A 19,681-nucleotide genomic window follows, 5' to 3' on the forward strand; every position below is an offset into this window, starting at 1 on the left:
TAGCACAAAAGAGAAACAATTAACATTCACATACTCTCCCTTCACAGTGGGCAGCATTAGGAAGGAATCCAACTTCTGAAGAATTGTATATATAGCCATTTCAAAATGATATGACACAGAGTAGTTGTATGTTTAAAAAAAAACTTTTATTTTCATACATTTATCTTTTATACATGACTGCTATCTAACCACGTGATCTTCTTATATGGGTTGCCTGCTAAAAACATCAGCTAGATCTGATTGCACTATTATTATTATTATTATTATTGCAATTTATATAGCGCCAACAGATTCCGTAGCGCTTTACAATATTAAGAAGGGGATTTAACTATAAATAGGACAATTACAAATAAACTTACAGGAACAATAGGTTGAAGAGGACCCTGCTCGATCGAGCTTACATTCTATAGGAGGTGGGGTGTAAAACACATTAGGACAGGAATTTGCAATCAAATAAGGTGGACTGCCCTTTAGGAGAGGGCAAGAGACAGGTATGTGAGGTATTGGTTAGTCTTGGAGGCCATAAGCTTTCCTAAAGAGATGGGTTTTAAGGCACTTCTTAAAAGATGCAAGACTAGGGGAGAGTCTGATGGCGGTAGGCAGGCTATTCCATAGGAAGGGAGCCGCCCGCGAGAAGTCCTGCAAGCGCGAGTTGGCCGTACGAGTGCGGACAACGGACAGGAGGTGGTCACGGGCAGAGCGGAGAGACCGAGAAGGGACATACCTATGGATCTGTGAGGAGATATAAGAGGGGCTAGAGTTGTTCAGTGCTTTATAGGTGTGAGTAAGTACCTTGAATTGACTCCTATAGCATACAGGAAGCCAATGTAAGGACTGGCAGAGGGGTGAGGTGTGAGAGAAACGACTAGAGAGGAAAATCAGTCTAGCAGCAGCGTTCATTACGGACTGTAGGGGTGCAGAACGGCTTTTGGGAAGACCAATCAGGAGAGGGTTACAGTAATCCATGCGGGAAATTACTAGAGCATGGACAAGCTCCTTGGTAGTATCTGGTGCAAGAAAGGGGCGGATGCGGGCTATGTTTTTAAGATGAAATCTACAGGATTTGGCAACATGCTGGATGTGAGGCTCAAAGGTGAGACCAGAGTCAAGTATGACGCCAAGACAGCGCGCTTGCAAGGATGGACTGATGTTGGTACCACAAACTTGAAGGGAGAGCGAAAGAGGAGGATCAGTATTAGGAGGAGGAAAGACAAGGAGCTCAGTTTTTGAGAGATTGAGTTTCAGAAAGCGGGAGGACATCCAGTCAGAGATGGAAGAAAGGCAAGCAGTGACACGTTGCAGGACGACAGGGGAGAGGTCCGGGGAGGAGAGATATAGCTGGGTGTCATCAGCGTACAGGTGGTAGTGGAATCCAAAAGAGGTAATAAGTTTGCCAAGAGAGGCAGTATAAAGAGAAAATAGAAGGGGACCAAGGACGGAGCCTTGGGGGACACCAACCGAGACAGGGCGAGGGGAGGAGGTATCATTAGAGAAGGAGACACTGAATGAGCGTTGGGAGAGATAAGAGGAAAACCACGAGAGGACAGAGTCACAGAGACCAAGCGATTGAAGAGTTTGAAGAAGGAGAGCATGATCAACGGTGTCAAAGGCCGCTGAGAGGTCAAGAAGAATTAGTATGGAGTAGTGGCCTTTGGATTTAGCTGTGATTAGGTCGTTAGTGACTTTGATAAGGGCAGTCTCTGTAGAGTGGAGAGGGCGGAAGCCAGATTGAAGGGGGTCAAGGAGAGAGTTGGAATTGAGGAAATGAGACACACGGGTAAAGACAAGTCTTTCCAGAAGCTTTGAGGAAAAAGGGAGCAGGGATATGGGACGGTAGTTAGAGAGGGTGGATGACTAAACAAACTAGACAAAAAAAAGTGCTACTCGAACCACCATAACAATAACAGCCAGCTATAGTGTTTATGGTGCCAGGAGCACCTTGGCACCCTCCAAGTTTAGTAGTCAGTGATTTGTTTATATATCATATGTGACCTGCAGGCACCCAAGCAAGACCAGGAAGAAAGTAAGGTAAACTGTAGCAAAGTGTAAATCTGTATGTAGTCTCATTCAATAATTTATGTAATTGGGCAACTTCAGCACAACATTTACTTGGTCATAGTACAAAGATCGGGGATAATAGGAGATTAGTGAAGGGATGGAAAGGACAGAAAAATAGTAGGAAGGAAAAGGGGATAAGAAAACCCTTGTGACCCCAGTGATGATCAACTGTAAATATAGCGCATATCATGGACCGTACTGTTCACAGTCTGGAGATGCATGAAGAATTACATTTGCCAGTCCAGTCAATAGAGCAGTAGTTAAAACCTCCATGGCTGGAATTTGGATCACATTTTCTCAGAGTTACGGTTACAGTATAGTATGTCTGAGTGTAAGAAAGACTAGGTGTTTCCAAAAGGCAGGGATGAGGGATCTGTCAATGGTTTCTTACATCTGGATAGGTGAGTTTTTTGTGAATTGAAGAAACATGACTGCAGGTTGGTGAGGAGTATTACTGCTAGCTATAAATTAAAGTGTGTTGTGAATCTGTCGTCACAAAGACAACATTGAAGACCAAATATTCAACGTATATATCTGACGACCCCCTCCCCACATTACCAACATGCCTCTGCAATAGTGTCTGAAATGAGATGAGGAAATATAGTTTGCAGTACCATTGAGTAAGGATATTATAACTTGCTTCTTGTAAGGAGAGGGTTTGTAGGAAAAATAAAACATATTTGACCACTGTTAATCAATGAAGGGGCACAAGGCAGATTTAATTTATAAAACAAATGTAGAAATCCCTCTAGCTAGGTGCTTCTTTTGGAAGCAATTAACAGGATGTGAAATGTCTGCCAGACGTTTTAATTAATGATTTCCATAACAAAAAAAAAAAAAAAATGGATTTTAATTTTTTCATGTTCTCAAGTTCTCTTTTTATGCTTTTGTTAATTATTATTTTTTTTATTAAAGGTACACTATAGGCATCAAAACAACTTTAACGTATAAAAGCAGTATTGGTGTATAGATCATGCACCTGCAGTCTCACTGCTCACTTCTCTGACAGTTATGAGTTAAATCACTTTGTTTCTATTTATGCAGCCATAGCCACACCTCTCCTGGCTGTGACTCCTACAGCCTGCATGAAAAAAAAAAACAGCTGTCAGTTGTTAACTTGCTTTTAAAGTTTTAAGTCCTGCTCTGTAAATTGAACTTTAATCACACACAGGAGGCTTCTCAGTGTTTGGATGGTTATTAACAGAGCCAAAGATAAGACATTCTAGGTAAAACAGATTGTGCAATAAAGGAAGTATAAACATTGGATGATGCTTTATAGGAAGTGTTTAGGAAGGCTGTGCAATTCACACGAAGGGAGGTGTAACTAGGACAACATAAACAAAGTAATTTAACTCCTGGATGGCAGAGAATTGAGCAGTGACACTGAAGGGGGATGACCTATACACCAAACTGCTTCATTAAGCTAGTTTTTTTTGGTGCCAATAGTGTCCCTAAACACATGACTTACCCAGTAGATTTTTGGGAAATTCATCAAATTTGCCTTCCATAGCCAAATTTGAAAATGTGTTTACAGTTCAGCTATTTTGGTTTTAGATTTTTAATTATCTGGAAAATTACTGACAATACGCAGAATAATAAACAACCCCCTAAATATAATAGACGTAATTACAGCCACACATACTTTTTTGTTTACTGAGTGAAAAGAAATCTAATAAAAAAATATTCCTTTTCCAACTGGCCAGAACAAAAAAAAACCTTAGAAATATGTCTGATGTGGCTATAATATGTTTATCAGCACCTAGGAATGGAGAGCACAGGAATGAAGACCTCTGGGATCCAGGAGCCTGTTTTTTCTCAATCCTAATATGACCTACAAAATGCAACTTTTGTCCAAAACTATTTAAAATACTATTATGCGCTTGAAATTTCCACACAGTAATAAACAAGCACTGAAATGGCTTTGTACTTAACACAGGCAAACTGCAGCTGGTGTAATATAGACCATAGTTTAATCACCATAGGTAAGCTTGGATTTCATGTGGGCTACAGTGAAACACACACTGACTGCTAGTTATGGCAGAAAAAAAATGGATTTTACAATCTGCACAAGGCATTCCAATCTGTAGATTGCATGCAGGAGCCAAGTAATATTAATGTCTTATTCTGCTCGATGGCTAATGTCTGTCAAGGAGATGGGCCTGAGAGACACAACATAAAAAGAACTAAAAGATTAAGATTTTGTTTTAAATGTCCTTATGTTTGCCAATGAGGCTGCACCTACAGTATGTCAAAATATTCAGCAGTCAGCATATGGTTTCAATTCAAACAACAATGCACATTTGTTGAATCAAATGTTGGCTGCTAACAAGCCTGCTAGCTGTGTTTAAGTGTGGCATTTTCTGTTTGACTCCTTTTTAGGAATGTGTTTGCTCTGCAGTGGTTGGTGCACTCTTAACTAGTATCAGATCTAAACATTCTCATGTCAAAAAAATGCATTTTGCTACAAGACTGTTTAATCTATTCAATACCATTAGCAGAGTATGATGCTGAATGTACGAAGCATGGTGCATAATTTGGGAGTACATTCTTTTCCAGTTCATTTTCCTATTTTGCTTTGCTTAAAAATAAATAGCTAATAAAAGCCTTAACGAAACAATGAAAAATTTGAATGCACTGCCAGCAAAAATGCTAAGTTCATCTAATAATTTGTAATGCAGGTAAAAATGTTTGTGTGAATACGTGTACGTAAATATTTCTGTCCTGCTGTTATCGTATAATATTGTTATCCTTATTATGTATAGTTATAGTATGGTATTTCTCAACTTTAATTTTTTTTTATTATTATTATTTTGGCATGACAATGTTTTGTTATTGTATTGGCTCTGGCATTATGTGTCAGGTGGGCTTGATTACGGTAAGTCTTTTTTTCTGCTCTCTTTTGCTTAAATGGCTCCCTGGAGTATTCCTACTGCTTTGTTAGAGATTCTTGTTTCTACCTCGATATATATTGAGCTATCTGAATATATTTGCAAGCATAGGCGTTCCTCGGTCTGGATTTGGGAAATCTTTAACCCAGGGCTAAGAAAATATAAGACTATATGCACTTTTCTGAGCTACAAGAGAGATACAGGAGTTAAAGGTTGATAATGGGAATTTGCATTAGCTGTGGCCTGGAGGTAGTAGGCTTCATATTTTGCCTTGTGAATAAAGGAACACTGTAGGCACTTTGACAACTTGAAGTCATGCCTCCAAACCTTCTAGGTATGAAAGCAGAGAATCTTACTCCCGGCTCTCATACCATAACATACTGTGCCGCCATGCACGCATGCGCAGTGCCAACACTGGCTGCCAAAATACACCAAATTAAACTTAAAATGTGCAAGTGAAAAAATGAAAAACAGTGAAGCGCTGCAAAAAAATGTATATAGTACAAAATGTATATAATGTCCAAGTATCAACAGCTTTAATATCCACATAAAAAAACAATATACAATATATAAATGTTTATACTCAAATGTACCTAACATACTTATTGTAGCGGAGAGGCAGTATAATCCACAAGATCTCCGCTGGTAGACAGGAACACAGGCAATAATCAGCATAGGCAGGTACAGCATACAATATTCCAGGTAGCGTAATAAGAATCCTTCCCTCCCAAGAACTAGACGAAACATAGGATGGGAGTCAACTGAGTGCTTTATTCACAGGTCACAGTATTTATGCAATTCCCCATGCAAGGGGTTTCCCTACTGACATTACAGGGGTTGTACAGTAGGGGACTACATGGGGAACTTGGCAACCTGGACATTTCTCCCATAATACACTGCTGCACGAGAGGGACACTCCCACCAGAATATACAGTTAATTGGATTATCCCCTCGTGCAGCAGAACCGATATTTCACATGAAAATATATAATTTCTACAATATTCGTCTGATTTAAACGAATGGACGTACGGCAGATAGCTGGGGTCTGAGCGCACATTTTGTGAAAGTACCGCTCAGATCCCAGCTTAAATAACCGAACGCCGCACGAAGTACACATTATTCCTAAGTTACCTTCAAACTACCGAATGACTATGTAGAAACACATTACCGAAGGACCGGGGCTCCCAAACGGCTTGGAAGTCCAGTGGTATTCGTGCCGTCGAGTAGCTGATTTTAGTTCCATGCGCTCGACAACCAAATACCGCTGAGCTTAACAAAGGATCCAAGATGGCCGACCGCCACGTGGTCGGTAGCTGAACCACGGCCACCCTGAATCCTCTTAATTGCCGATTGCAACAATGTTGCAATCCTTAATGGGTGCCACACGACCTCCTGTGTGTGGTCTCCATTCGGTAGTTTGTTCGTTTCACGAAGGGTGTTGAAATTCACCGTTCGTGAAACGATTCCATGAATGCTGGTGGTTTTCGTATGTCGGCAGCATATGAACGCTAGGATTTCTTTGAACCAGGTTATACAGAATACATACGCTTGGTTCTTAAAGGAATATACACGTATGCATAACATTACAAATACATAAAGGACAATGAACAGTGGCTGGATTTGCCACACTTATAAACACTCTTCAGTTATACTTAAAGATAATATATAGTTTTAGGTGGATACTCAAGCTATTTATACACAGGCATTATATATTTGCTGTGGCACTCCACTTTTATAATTTTTCAATTGCATAATTTGTGTTGGTTTCTTCAGCATGCCTGAAGTGTAGTTTTAACCTTGCACAACCAGCCTCCTTCCTCTCCCTAGTCTACTGACAGACTAATAATAATCTTCACTTGTTTATCCTATGCAATATCCATCTTACATCCATCTTATCCTCAACTCCAGATCCTGATAGTTTTGTAGTTTAAAACATCACATTTTAGCAATTTAACCTGCAGTGTTGGGTAAACCATTCTATCATTGGTTTTCTAATTCTGCATTTATCACGATTTAACTTTGTTATTTGATACTGTTATAGTTTCATGTTGAATGCACAATGCCTTTATTTTTTATGTACACTCTTAATCTTATGTAATCAGGATTTGTCTTATTTCTTGATTATTATTTTTTTTCACTTAATATATAAAAGTCTATCTGGATAAAATATAAAAATTACAGATGTATTAATTATAAATCCCTTTAGAATGCACCCTTTCTCGGATGCTACATATATACATACATATGACCAGCATAGCTGATATGACAATGTCTCACAGTAATACTAATAGTATCTCTGTTAATTATTATTTTTCCTGAGAGTGAACTACTCTTTATGTTTGCTTTGTTTTGTTATTATACACAAAATAGCCCATTTGCGAGTATTAGGATTACACTGATTTAGATAGTACTGAATGTTCTTAAAAATAAAAGGTCATAAATAGACTACAAACTATAATTCACCAATTACACAAAAAATGTGGCTCCACAATGATATTGCAAATATAAATCCATTCCATTAGTGTCCACTACAAAGGAATCCCCTGATGTTCAAATGACACAGGTCACAGAATACAGAACAGACATGTCTATTTTTAAAAACAATATAAAAGATGGCAACAAAGCTGCATTTTACAAAGATAAATGGCTCTATCAAAGCAGAACATTGTTTATATTGGCGCATGTTCATCACAGTAGGCCATGCATACTCAAGACTGCTTTTTTTTTTTTTAAAATGTGACAAGCAATCGGGAAAAACTTACAACAAGCTAAAGTCTCAATCAATTTTCTCTATAATACAAGCAATGGAGACTACCTTTGGAACATACACAATACTATTTTAGTGACATTTTTTAATATTCCCATAATAAGTTTAGAAAGTTCTTATTATTAACCACTTAGGACCACATAATTGTCTATGTCATCATGCAGTACAGGGCGTTAATTACCAGTAACAGTGATGCAGTAAAGGTGTCAGCAGGGGTTAACTCTATGCTGGTGCCAGGGCTCCCTAGGTAGCTTTTGATACCTAGGTGTCCCCACAGTCAACTGGGGCCATAGGTAATAGCCCCTGACTGACAGATGAGCTATGAGTAGTGCTCACAAAGAGTGCTGATCGTAAATCTTTAAATACTGCAGCTGAGTGATCTGAAAAGACTCTGGGGAGGTCTCTCTGCTTGCTCCTGGTAGAAGGATCAGTGCTGGACTCTGGTGCTCTTCCTCTCATGTTGCAATCACACAGTACAGAGTGCCCACAGAGCCAGTTCTGACATCAGCAGAGGGAATCCTTTTGAGAGGTCAGATTAGAAGAGAGATTTTAGGGTTTGATTATTATTTAGAATATGTGTTTCCATTCATTTTTAGAAGTTATAAAATAAATACTACAAGGAGTTAATTGGTGTTGAATTAGGTTTGGATTTGGGGTAAGAAAGGGGGTTAGATTATTGGTTGGATTAGGGCTTGAATTAGGGTTTGTATTATGGGTTGGATTAAAGTTTGCATCGAGGGTCTGAGGTTTTGGATTCAATTAGGGGTGTTAGATTAGGAGTCTGAGGGATGAATTAAGGGAAAAGGTATACTTTGTACATTGTACTCAAGAACAGTAGAAGAGTACAAATATAAAGTGTTTGCAGTAGGGGGACATGCGTGATCTGTGAATTTCTCCAAAATAAAACATGTGGAAAAACAAAACATAAATAGTTAACTGATTTCTCATAGGTTTGTGATAAAATGGTTACATGAAAAGTGACAATATGCTCTTAATTAATTAGCCTGTGGGATGTAATTTCTACAAATATATACTTTTGTGTAATGATTTTGTATTCTGTGACTACTATAAGAGTTGTAATGACAGAATGCCACATTTTGCAAAGCTTTAGCTTTCAAACCGCAATTCACTCATTGCATAATATGTTTTATTCCTTCTAAAAATTAATTGAAATCCCAGACATATTGGGTACTTTAACAATCAGGACTAATTAGTGAATCTGTTTTAAGTTAGTTTTCTTTACTTGCACTTGGTGTGTAGAAATGATTGCCTGTAAAACAGAAAAAAATATGGTTTTTTTTTGTTTGTTTCATTGTTTTTATATTTTCTTTCTATTTAATGTATAATTATGTACACGTATATGAAATCAAAAGAAACTCCTATTTGTCATTTTAAAAAAGATATATAATATGCATTTAATGTGCATTTAAATAGAAAGGGGGAAATTGTGGTAGGATTAATGCATGGTATAAATGCCAAAATGGCCTTAAATTTCAAATGTCCTGTATGTCAAAAAAGCCTTGGTCTGGAGGTAAAAGATTTCAATCTGTGAAGGCATAAAGGGTTACTGCAATGCTGCATTTTGCTGAATCACTTCACCTGGTCCTTTCAATTTGTCAGAATTTTGCCCAGTAAAAAGAGACTGCAGTGTAAAAGCCACTGTAAGGGGGCCCATCCGGAGACCCACGCACTTTAGAGTCACCCGGTGGGTATTGCTAAACAGGCGCTCAGTCGGACGCCAGGGCCCTTTAATAGGGTGACGGTGGCCCTATAGCATTGGCAGCCTGAAAGGAAGTAACAGCCAGTCACATAGAAAGCACCACTTTAGACAGAATAGGAGTAACAATGTGAAGGGGAGAGCAAGAGGATGATCATTTGAAATGAGGTTTGCCTCAGAGTGACAAAGTGCAGGTAAAAAGTACAAGTGCGGAGTAATTTGTACAGTTCCATGAACTTTGAATTCGAACCTCCTTTACAGACTTAGCCATGTTAACAGTCATCTTCAGATGTCGAGTCATTTGTTTTGCTTGGTTAAGTTTTTGATTTCTTACTTATATGTCAACTCAATTCAGCTCCAGCCAGCAAGACTCAAGGAAGCCACCCTCTTGCACAGAAAAGGTATGTTAACAGGAGGGTGTCAGAAAATAACAATTTTAAAACATGACAGGAGACTTTGTATTTTGCACAATCTCTCTTTACTATCTCCACAGCAGCAAAGAAACACATAGAAAAAAGAACCAATCACAAGAGAGTAGGATGTGCTTGAGGCATAGTGACCTCATCATTTCCTCTTTCTTTGCTGCTCCATCATGCAAAAAGGTCAGAGTATTACTCTTCTCCATTATTGTATTTCTATTGCCTCTTTGGGACTGTTTTTGAGATTGTATTTCTATAGGCTTTGCTCTTTGATTTGCTCTTCTTTTATTCTATAGGCATGTTTTGTTTTGTTTTTGTCTATATTGCTTTTACATTTTACCTTATTCTGGGTGCTTGGCCCTCTCCCTTCCTTACTTTCCCTTCTCTAGGTCTTTAACAACGTTTTCTGTGTCCAGCACTTACAGGTTCATACCCTGTGCACCCAAAGGAAGCCCCTACTATATATGTGCTGCACTGGAATGCTGAATGGAGGCATGCTGTTGCAGCTATGGATAACTGCTGGACAGGATTTCAACACTGCCTGCTTAAAGGCATATCTTCCTTGACAGTGAATTAATTGTTGGCCAGCACTTAAGGGTTCATACGCCTTGCACCTAGGGTGAGGCCCCTACTATATGAGTGCTGCATTGTGCTGCTGAGTGGAGGCATGCTATTGTAACCTCTATTCGCTGGGTGAGCCCCAGTCTATTTTACTTGGCCACTGTTCAGAGCACAACCCTGCAGGGGTTTCTGTGAGAAATGCTTACTACGTTGTTAGGCTGATCTGTTTGCCCTGCATCTTGAGATTGCCTACTGGATTGTGCCTTCTACAGGGGTACCCCATATCATGAGAAACTCACCTGCCTATTTCTTTCTGGGGATCCCAAGGTAACGGAAGGTGACAATACCTCGCACGCTGCTGACCAAGAAGTCACGGAAGCCACCCTGGACCCTACTGGTCAATTGCTGTGTAATCTACTACAATTCTGTCATCCACATTCGAGAGATTGGTCCCTCTCGAACACCTGGGTACTTTAGGCACCGGTGGTTTAGTAGCCTCTAGGAAAAGATGTCCTTAACCACTTGCAGTCGGACGACCCATGTCCTTCCCTCCTGGACAGAGTAGCACAGACGACTATGTTTGACCAGCAGATAATGTCCTTCTTGGTTCTGAATGACTGAGACCCCACAGAGAGGGTCAGGAGAGGTCTCAGAGACACCCCAGACAAACTGCTGGACTCTATCGACCCTCTCAAGGGTAAAATACCGGAAAACTCCAACACCGTCCGGGAATGGGCTCACGATATTCGTGAATGGGCTCAGAGATGTTTGTATTTCATCAGAAACCCCAATGTTAACCTCTTTTATGGGAAGCACATAGCAGCACTCCTCCTTACTGACAGATGGTTAGCGGATCTGGGTGCCAAATCATCGGGACCCCAGGCACAAGGTACACCTTTTTTTCCTGACCCAAACCTCCAAGAGGAAGGTGTTACATGGTAACCTCCCTGAGGGGTGTTCTACGGGACCGGTCGACAGTGGGCCTATGCCGGCAACTGCTTCAGGACATCTGACACCGGTACCCTGCTATTACTAACTCTCCCGTAAAGAACAGGAGACAACCTCTGGTAGATAACGTTTTCCTCAGGTAAGCGCCCCTAGGGTACCATCGACTGTGCTTTCTACTACAGGAGATACCATCACATCTAGGTGGAAGGCATTCAAACCTAATAGCAAACCTTTTGCCTAGACGACTGGCTTGCAAAACTGGAAATGAAGACACGTCATGGCAATCCTTTTCTATCCCTCTCAGTGACATTATTTAGGTTTCCTGTGACACGATCAACATCAGTTCTTCACCTGACAGCTCAGCTCGGATCCTTGGGGCTTCATTAAACTACCAAAACCAGTGATGAATTTCATATGGGGAATGTGTGGCACTATTTTTCCTGGACGATCTTCTTCAGTTCGATTCAGAGAATTCAAGACTAGATATGTCCCGAATAGTTCGCTGGCGAATAGTTCCCGGTGAACATAGCTTGTTCGCGTTCGCCACGGCGGGCGAACATATGCGATGTTTGGTCCGCCCCTATTCATCAGCCTTGAGTAAACTTTGACCCTGTACCTCACAGTCAGCAGACACATTCCAGCCAATCACCAGCAGACCCTTCCTCCCAAACCTTCCCACCTCCTGGACAGCATCCATTTTAGATTCATTCTGAAGCTGCATTCTTAGTGAGAGGGGGGAAAGTGTGCTGCTGCTGATTTAATAGGGAAATCGATAGCTAGGCTAGTGTATTCAATGTCCACTACAGTCCACTACAGTCCACTACAGTCCTGAAGCCTTTTTAGGGCAAGAACATCAGTCTGCTTTTTTTTTTTCTGTGTACTCTAATTGCAGTTGCCTGCCTGCCAGCCAGTGTGTGTGTCAGGCTCACAGCGTATACTGTGCCCACTTGCCCAGTGCCACCACTCATATCTGGTGTCACAATAGCTTGCATTTAAAAAAAACAAAACACTTTTTTGACTGTGAAATAATAGCAGTCAGTTTCCTTCACACGTGTGCGTTTCAAGGCCTGCCAGGGCACAGTGTCACACCAGTGCAACTCATATCTGGTGTAACAGTAGTGTACATTAAAAAAAACAACTAGAAATTTGACTGTGAAATAATAGCAGTCAGTTTCCTTCACACGTGTGCGTTTCAGGGCCTGCCGGGGCACAGTGTCACACCAGTGCAACTCATATCTGGTGTAACAGTATTTTACATTAAAAAAAAAAAACTAGAAATTTGACTGTGAAATAATAGCAGTCAGTTTCCTTCACACGTGTGCGTTTCAGGGCCTGCCAGGGCACAGTGTCACACCAGTGCAACTCATATCTGGTGTAACAGTAGTGTACATTTAAAAAAAAAAAATAAATATTTGACTGTAATAGATTGAATAGCAGTTAGTTGTCTGCAAGCGTGTGTGTCAGGCCTACACCGTCTGCTCTGCCAACTTCTGCCAGTGCACAGTGCCACTCATATCTGTTGTCACAGTAGCTTGCACGCATAGTACCACTAATCGAAAAAAAAATGACAGGCAGAGGCAGGCCACCCCGCAGGGGCCATCATGGTCGTGGTGCTGTGATTCCCTTTGGCCCTAGAATAATGCCCAGTGTTCAGAGGCCACATACCCTGAACTAGAAAAGTTTTGAGGACATGGTTGACTGGCTAACACAGGATACCCAATCTTCTACAGCTTCTGCTCGGAACCTTGACGCACCATCCTCCTCCAGCTTAGCTTCGGGCACCTCTCAAGTTACCACTCGCCCGCCTGCCGCCACCACTAACCACAGTCGCTTCACTTGATCTGTCAGAGGAGTTATTTACACATCAGTTGGAAGAAATGAGTGATGCGCAACCATTATTGCCAGAGGATGTAGATAACGCATTACACACATGGACATACGGTGTGATGATGATGATGTTGTACCCGCTGCTGCTTCCTTTGCTGAGTTCTCAGATACAAGTGAAGCGGTTGATGATGACGATGCGTCCGTGGATGACACATGGGTGCAAGCTAGAAGAGAAGAAGAACAGGGGGAAAGTTCAGATGGGGAGACAGAGAGGAGGAGGAGACGAGTTGGAAGCAGGGGGAGGTCGTCGCAAGGAGCTAGTGGCACAGTCAGACAGCATGCATCGCCACCCGGGGTCAGCCAGACAGCACGCCAATCATGAATGCTGTTGCCACCACCAGAATGCCGTCATTGCAGAGCTCAGCAGTGTGGCATTTTTTTTGTGTGTCTGCCTCTGACAACAGCGATGCCATTTGCAACCTGTGCCAAAAGAAACTGAGTCGTGGGTGGTCCAACACCCACCTAGGTGCAACTGCTTTGCGAAGGCACATGATCGCACATCACAAACGCCTATGGGATCAACACATGAGTACAAGCAGCACACAAACTCAAAGCCGCCATCCTCCTCCTGGTCCAGCATCTTCAGCCACGTCAACCACTGCTGTCCTCCTTGCCCCCTCTCAACCATCCGTCACTCCGTCTCTCACCTTGAGCAGTTGCTGCTCATCTGCCCACAGTCAGGTGTCTGTCAAGGACATGTTTGAGCGTAAGAAGCCAATGTCACAAAGTCACCCCCTTGCCCGGCATCTGACAGTTGGCTTGTCTGAACTCTTAGCCCGCCAGCTTTTACCATACAAGCTGGTGGAGTCTGAGGCGTTCAAAAAATTTGTAGCTATTGGGAAACCGCAGTGGAAGGTACCCGGCCAAAATTTCTTTGCACAAAAGGCAATCCCCAACCTGTACTCGATTGTGCAAAAGGAAGTAATGTCATGTCTGGCACACAATGTTGGGGCAAAGGTCCAACTGACCACTGATACCTGGTCTGCAAAGCATGGTCAGGGCAGGTATATCACCTACACTGCGCATTGGGTAAACCTGCTGACGGCTGCCAAGCATGGTATGCATGGCTCTTCAGAGGAGTTGGTGACACCGCCACGACTTGCAGGCAGGCCTGCTGCCACCTCCTCTACTCCTCCTACTCCATCCTCTTCCATAACCTCCTCGGCTGAGTCCTCCTCTGCTGCTGCGTCTTGCTCCACATCAACGGCACCCCCCCCCCTCCCCCCCCAGCTCCCCAGGTACTATTCCACATCCCGGATACAGAAGTGTCACGCCGTCTTGGGGTTGACTTCCCTGAAAGCAGAGAGTCACACCGGACTCCGCACCAACTGGAGATTGGCAAAGTGGTTTGTGACAACGGAAGAAATTTGTTGGCGGCATTGAATTTGGGCAAGTTGACACATGCACCGTGCATGGCACATGTGTGTAATCTGATCGTACAACCCTTTGTGCATGAGTACACAGGCTTACAGGACGTCCTGAAGCAGGCCAGGAAGGTGTGTGGCCATTTCAGGCGTTCCTACATGGCCATGGCGCACTTTTCAGATATCCAGCGGCGAAACAACATGCCAGTGAGGTGCTTGATTTGCGACAGCCCGACACGTTGGAATTCAACACTGCCTGCTCCAACAAGAAAAAGCCGGTAATGACTATTTGTGTGACCGGGGTGCTAGGACAGCCTCGGCAGAGCTGGGAATTTTTTTGCCACGTTACTGGACGCTCATGCGCAATGCCTGTAGGCTCATGCGTCCTTTTGAGGAGGTGACAAACCTAGTCAGTCGCACCGAAGGCACCATCAGCGACATCATACCATTTGTTTTCTTCCTGGAGCGTGCCCTGCAAAGAGTGCTGGATAAGGCCGTAGATGAGCGTGAAGAGGAAGAGGAAGAGTTGTGGTCACCATCACCACCAGAAACAGCCTTATCAGCATCGCTTGCTGGACCTGCGGCAACGCTGGAAGAGGATTGTGAGGAAGAGGAGTCAGAGGAGGAATGTGGCTTTGAGGAGGAGGAGGAAGACCAACCACAACAGGCATCCCAGGGTGCTCGTTGTCACCTATCTGCTACCCCTGGTGTTGTACGTGGCTGGGGGGAAGAACATACCTTCAGTGAGATCACTGAGGATGTGGAACAGGACATGAGTAGCTCGGCATCCAACCTTATGCAAATGGGGTCTTTCATGCTGTCGTGCCTGTTGAGGGACCCTCGTATAAAAAGGCTGAAGGTGAACGACCTGTACTGGGTGTCCACGCTACTAGACCCCCGGTATAAGCAGAAAGCGCCTGAAATGTTACCGAATTACCGCAAGTCGGAAAGGATGCAGCAGTTCCAAAATAAATAAAAAAAGTATGCTTTACACAGCATATAAGGGTGATGTCACAGCACAACGGGAATCTCACAGGGGAAGAGGTGAAAGTAATCCTCCTTCTCCCACGACCACGACCACGGCGGCAAGGACAGGACGCTTTACAGACGTGTTGTTGATGGAGGACATGCGGAGCTTTTTAAGTCCTACGCATCGCCACAGCCCTTCGGGGTCCACCCTCAGAGAATGACTCGACCGACAGGTAGCAGACTACCTCGCCTTAACTGCAGATATCGACACTGTGAGGAGCGATGAACCCCTTGACTACTGGGTGTGCAGGCTTGACCTGTGGCCTGAGCTATCCCAATTTGCGATAGAACTTCTGGCCTGCCCCGTTTCAAGTGTCCTGTCAAAAAGGACCTTCAGTGCAGCAGGAGGTATTGTCACTGAGAAGAGAAGTCGCCTAGGTCAAAAAAGTCTAGATTACCTCACCTTTATTAAGATGAATGAGGGATGGATCCCGAAGGGACTGACAGTGGGCGATACATTCGACTAAAAAAGGCCTGATGAGGGGGACTACTTAACACACCACTCCTATCTGGTGGCACATTAGATTACACGCGCAGTGCCCCATATTTGAAGTAGGAGGACCAACCAAGCATCTTTTTCCATCTCCCGGTTCCTAAATTCGATGCCATATACATGTCCCCTGATAGGGGACGTAACAAGGATTAAACTGATAGGAATAGTACTACTTAACACACCTTATAATAACACAGAGAGAGGCAACGCAGAGAGAGGAGTCTGAAGAAGAGGAGTCAGAGGAGGAAGGTGGAAGACCAAACACAGCAGGCATCCCAGGGGGCTTGTTGTCACCTTCCGGGGACCCTTGGTGTTGTACGTGGCTGGGTGGAGGAAGAGACCTTCAATGACATCAGTGAGGACAAGGAACGGGACATGGCTAGCTTGGTATCCAACCTTGTGCAAATGGGGAGTTTGCGGTTGTGCAAATGGACTGTTTGCGGTTGTTTGCGATGTGTTAAACGGGGAGTTTGGTCTGTCACTGTGAAGCGGGCATAACCCTTACACTACCTGATCGATACAACATCATACCTCATGTTTTAAAGTACGTTATATCAAACAATTTAGGAATGTTAGGTGATTTATGCCCTTTATGGATTAAAACCAGACTCTGCATCAACTATGTAATTTTCCATAGGAGTTTTGCCATGGATCCCCCTCCAGCATGCCACAGTCCAGGTGTTAGTCCCCTTGAAACAACTTTTCCATTACTATTGTGGCCAGAAAGAGTCCCTGTGGGTTTTAAAATTTGCCTGCCTATTGAAGTCTATGGCGGTTGCCCGTTCGCGAACATTTGCGAAAATTTGCGTTCGCCATTTGCGAACAGAAAATTTTATGTTCACGGCATCTCTATTCAAGACTGCATCAACACTCACGACTCTCAGTGGTTCGGCTGAAATCGTTGTGTTTCATAGTGGATGATCCACTTTGTAAGTGACTACGCGCCTTGCACGTGGAAACTTTCCCCTTAAAAGGTCTCCTCTATCCTCAAAGAATATTTGCACGGTCCCCCACTGCAACACCGTGACCCTACACACACTCGGATCGGGGATACTGCCTTCTTCCATGCAGGCTGTCTTCTCAGACCCGCTACTTTACCAGGACATACAATTATTCCTGGGAAGGTTTACTGAGGCGGACCCCTATGTTCAACCAGACTTTGTTCGGGAGTTGGATACCAGCTTGTGGGGCTTCGATGACAACCAGCAAGAGCACACCCACAAAAGCAGGTGCACAACTCAGGAATTCTCCCTTTACATTGAATACCTAGGATTCTTCATGCAGTACTTCACTATCCGCAGACTGGCAAAAGAGTATTCCATTGGTGGCATCCTACTCTGGATGGAGAGCGTTTATAGTCAGGTATACCAATCGCCAAGATGGAACCAACTCCCATCTTATATCAGACATCATGAAAGGCATCTTAGATTTCTGCCTTCCTCGCAGAACCCAGAGGATGGACTATCTCACGGGGAGACACATATCGGAGGTTTCGCCAGAATGCAGTGTTCTTCGTTTGGCACAATGCACGATGGTGCACAATGGTGATCGTACTCCAGCCTACTGGGCCTCTCCGGGGGATGTATGCTTCCGGCTGACCGGTGGCCTGGACTCTTTCTGGGGTTTGGAAGACTATCACAGGCTGCTGGGGTCCTCTTAGGCCCCAGGGATGTTGCGATTCTACCTCTCCATCTAGGCTTTCCCGGGTTGATTGGTGTTTGGAACTGTACCTCAATCCATTATGTACTGGTTTGGATGGTTCAACAGCACGTGTCCCAGTCTGGGGACTCCCGATGGACAAGTATCCTCTTGTATTCCAACCACCCAGTGACATCCACCTCCGGCTTATAGGATGTGGAGTTCATTCTCCATTTTTCTACAGGACTGGGCATCTACTGACAGACTTTAATGCTTGGTCTGGTGGCTTTCCGTCAGGTAACGGATGTTCGGGCGTTCGACGGGGATGGTTCTCCCTTAGCCCGACGTTCTAGGTCTCTCATAGCACTTTCAGATTCTTCATTTTTTTATATTACTTTCTCAGCATTAAAAATGCAAATACGAAGCCTCCTGTAATGTTGTAAAATGTAAGATTATGCTAGCTTTAGTGTACTATTAATCTTAATTTTAATAATGACAGTAGGCAAGAATTTTCCCTCCCTTCTTTGCTAGCTCACCCTTTCTGTTCATTTTCTTTATATGTGTCACTGGCTCTTAATGTTTTGTGTTTACATTGATGATTGTATTTCCATTGATCTGGAATTTTCATTGGAGTTGTACGTTATAGTTATTCAGTTATCAGATTGTAATTTACAATTTACTACTATAGGATGATGTATACGGTACATCATACGATGTATATATAGGATGATGTATACGGTCTAAACCTGTCACACATTCTCTTTTAAGTATGATTCGTCCCTGAAGACATTTGGTTGTTTGTGTGAAATTCTCTGGAAGTTTGCTCCTTCAGATTTTGATTCGTCTCTGAAAATATTTTGGTTGTTTGTGTGGAATTCACAGAGGGAAGTTTGCTCCTTCGGATGTTGGATTTAGGAGTTATTGTTGTGGCTTGTTATATGTTTGCTTTTGCTTGATGTTGCTTTCTGAAAGAGGAAATGATTAGATCACTATGCCTCATGTACATCCAACTCTCTTGTGATTAGTTGTTGGTTTTTTTCCTCTGTGTTTCTTTGCTGCTGTGGAGCTAGTAAAGAGAGATTATGCAAAATACTTGCCTCCTGTCATTACTAAAATTAAGATTATTAGTACACTAAAGCTAGCATAATCTTCATTAATCTTCAATTGTGTGTCAAATACCAAAAATATATAAATACACACCCTTTCATTCAAACACTAAAACTACACACTACACAAGCTGGGAGGGAGCAGCTTGTGTAATGTGCCCCCACCCCCCTTTTTTTACCCCCCTTTTTTTTCTTTTGAGATTGAGAATACATACAATACCAGCGCATATGTGTGTGGAGATATGCAGGGATAGGAGCTGCATCTTATCCCTATTTCTCTCTCTTGACTGAATCCGTGGAGGAGCAGCTATAGACAATGCAGCCAGCAACTCCCAGACTGCAGAGACAGCCTACAGATCAGGTATGTGAGGGATTGGGGGGAGCAGCCTACAGATCAGGTAAGTGAGGGATGGTGAGGGGGCAACCTACAGATCAGGTAAGTGAGGGGTGGGGAGGAGCAGCCTACAGATCAGGTAAGTGAGGGATGGTGGGGGCGCAGCCTACAGATCAGGTAAGTGGGGGGCAGCCTACAGATCAGGTAAGTGAGGGATGGTGGGGGCAGCCTACAGATCAGGTAAGTGAGGGGTGGGGGGCAGCCTACAGATCAGGTAAGTGAGGGGTGGGGGATCAGCCTACAGATCAGGTAAGTGAGGCATGGTGGGGGGCAGCCTACAGATTAGGTAAGTGAGGGGTGGGGGAGCTGCCTACAGATCAAGTAAGTGAGTCATGGGGGGGAGACAGCCTACAGATAAGTGAAGGATGGGGGGAGACAGCCTACAGATCAGATAAATGAGGGATGGGGGAGA

The sequence above is a fragment of the Pelobates fuscus genome, chromosome 6 (genome assembly GCF_036172605.1).
Source record: "Pelobates fuscus isolate aPelFus1 chromosome 6, aPelFus1.pri, whole genome shotgun sequence".
NCBI lineage: Eukaryota > Metazoa > Chordata > Amphibia > Anura > Pelobatidae > Pelobates > Pelobates fuscus.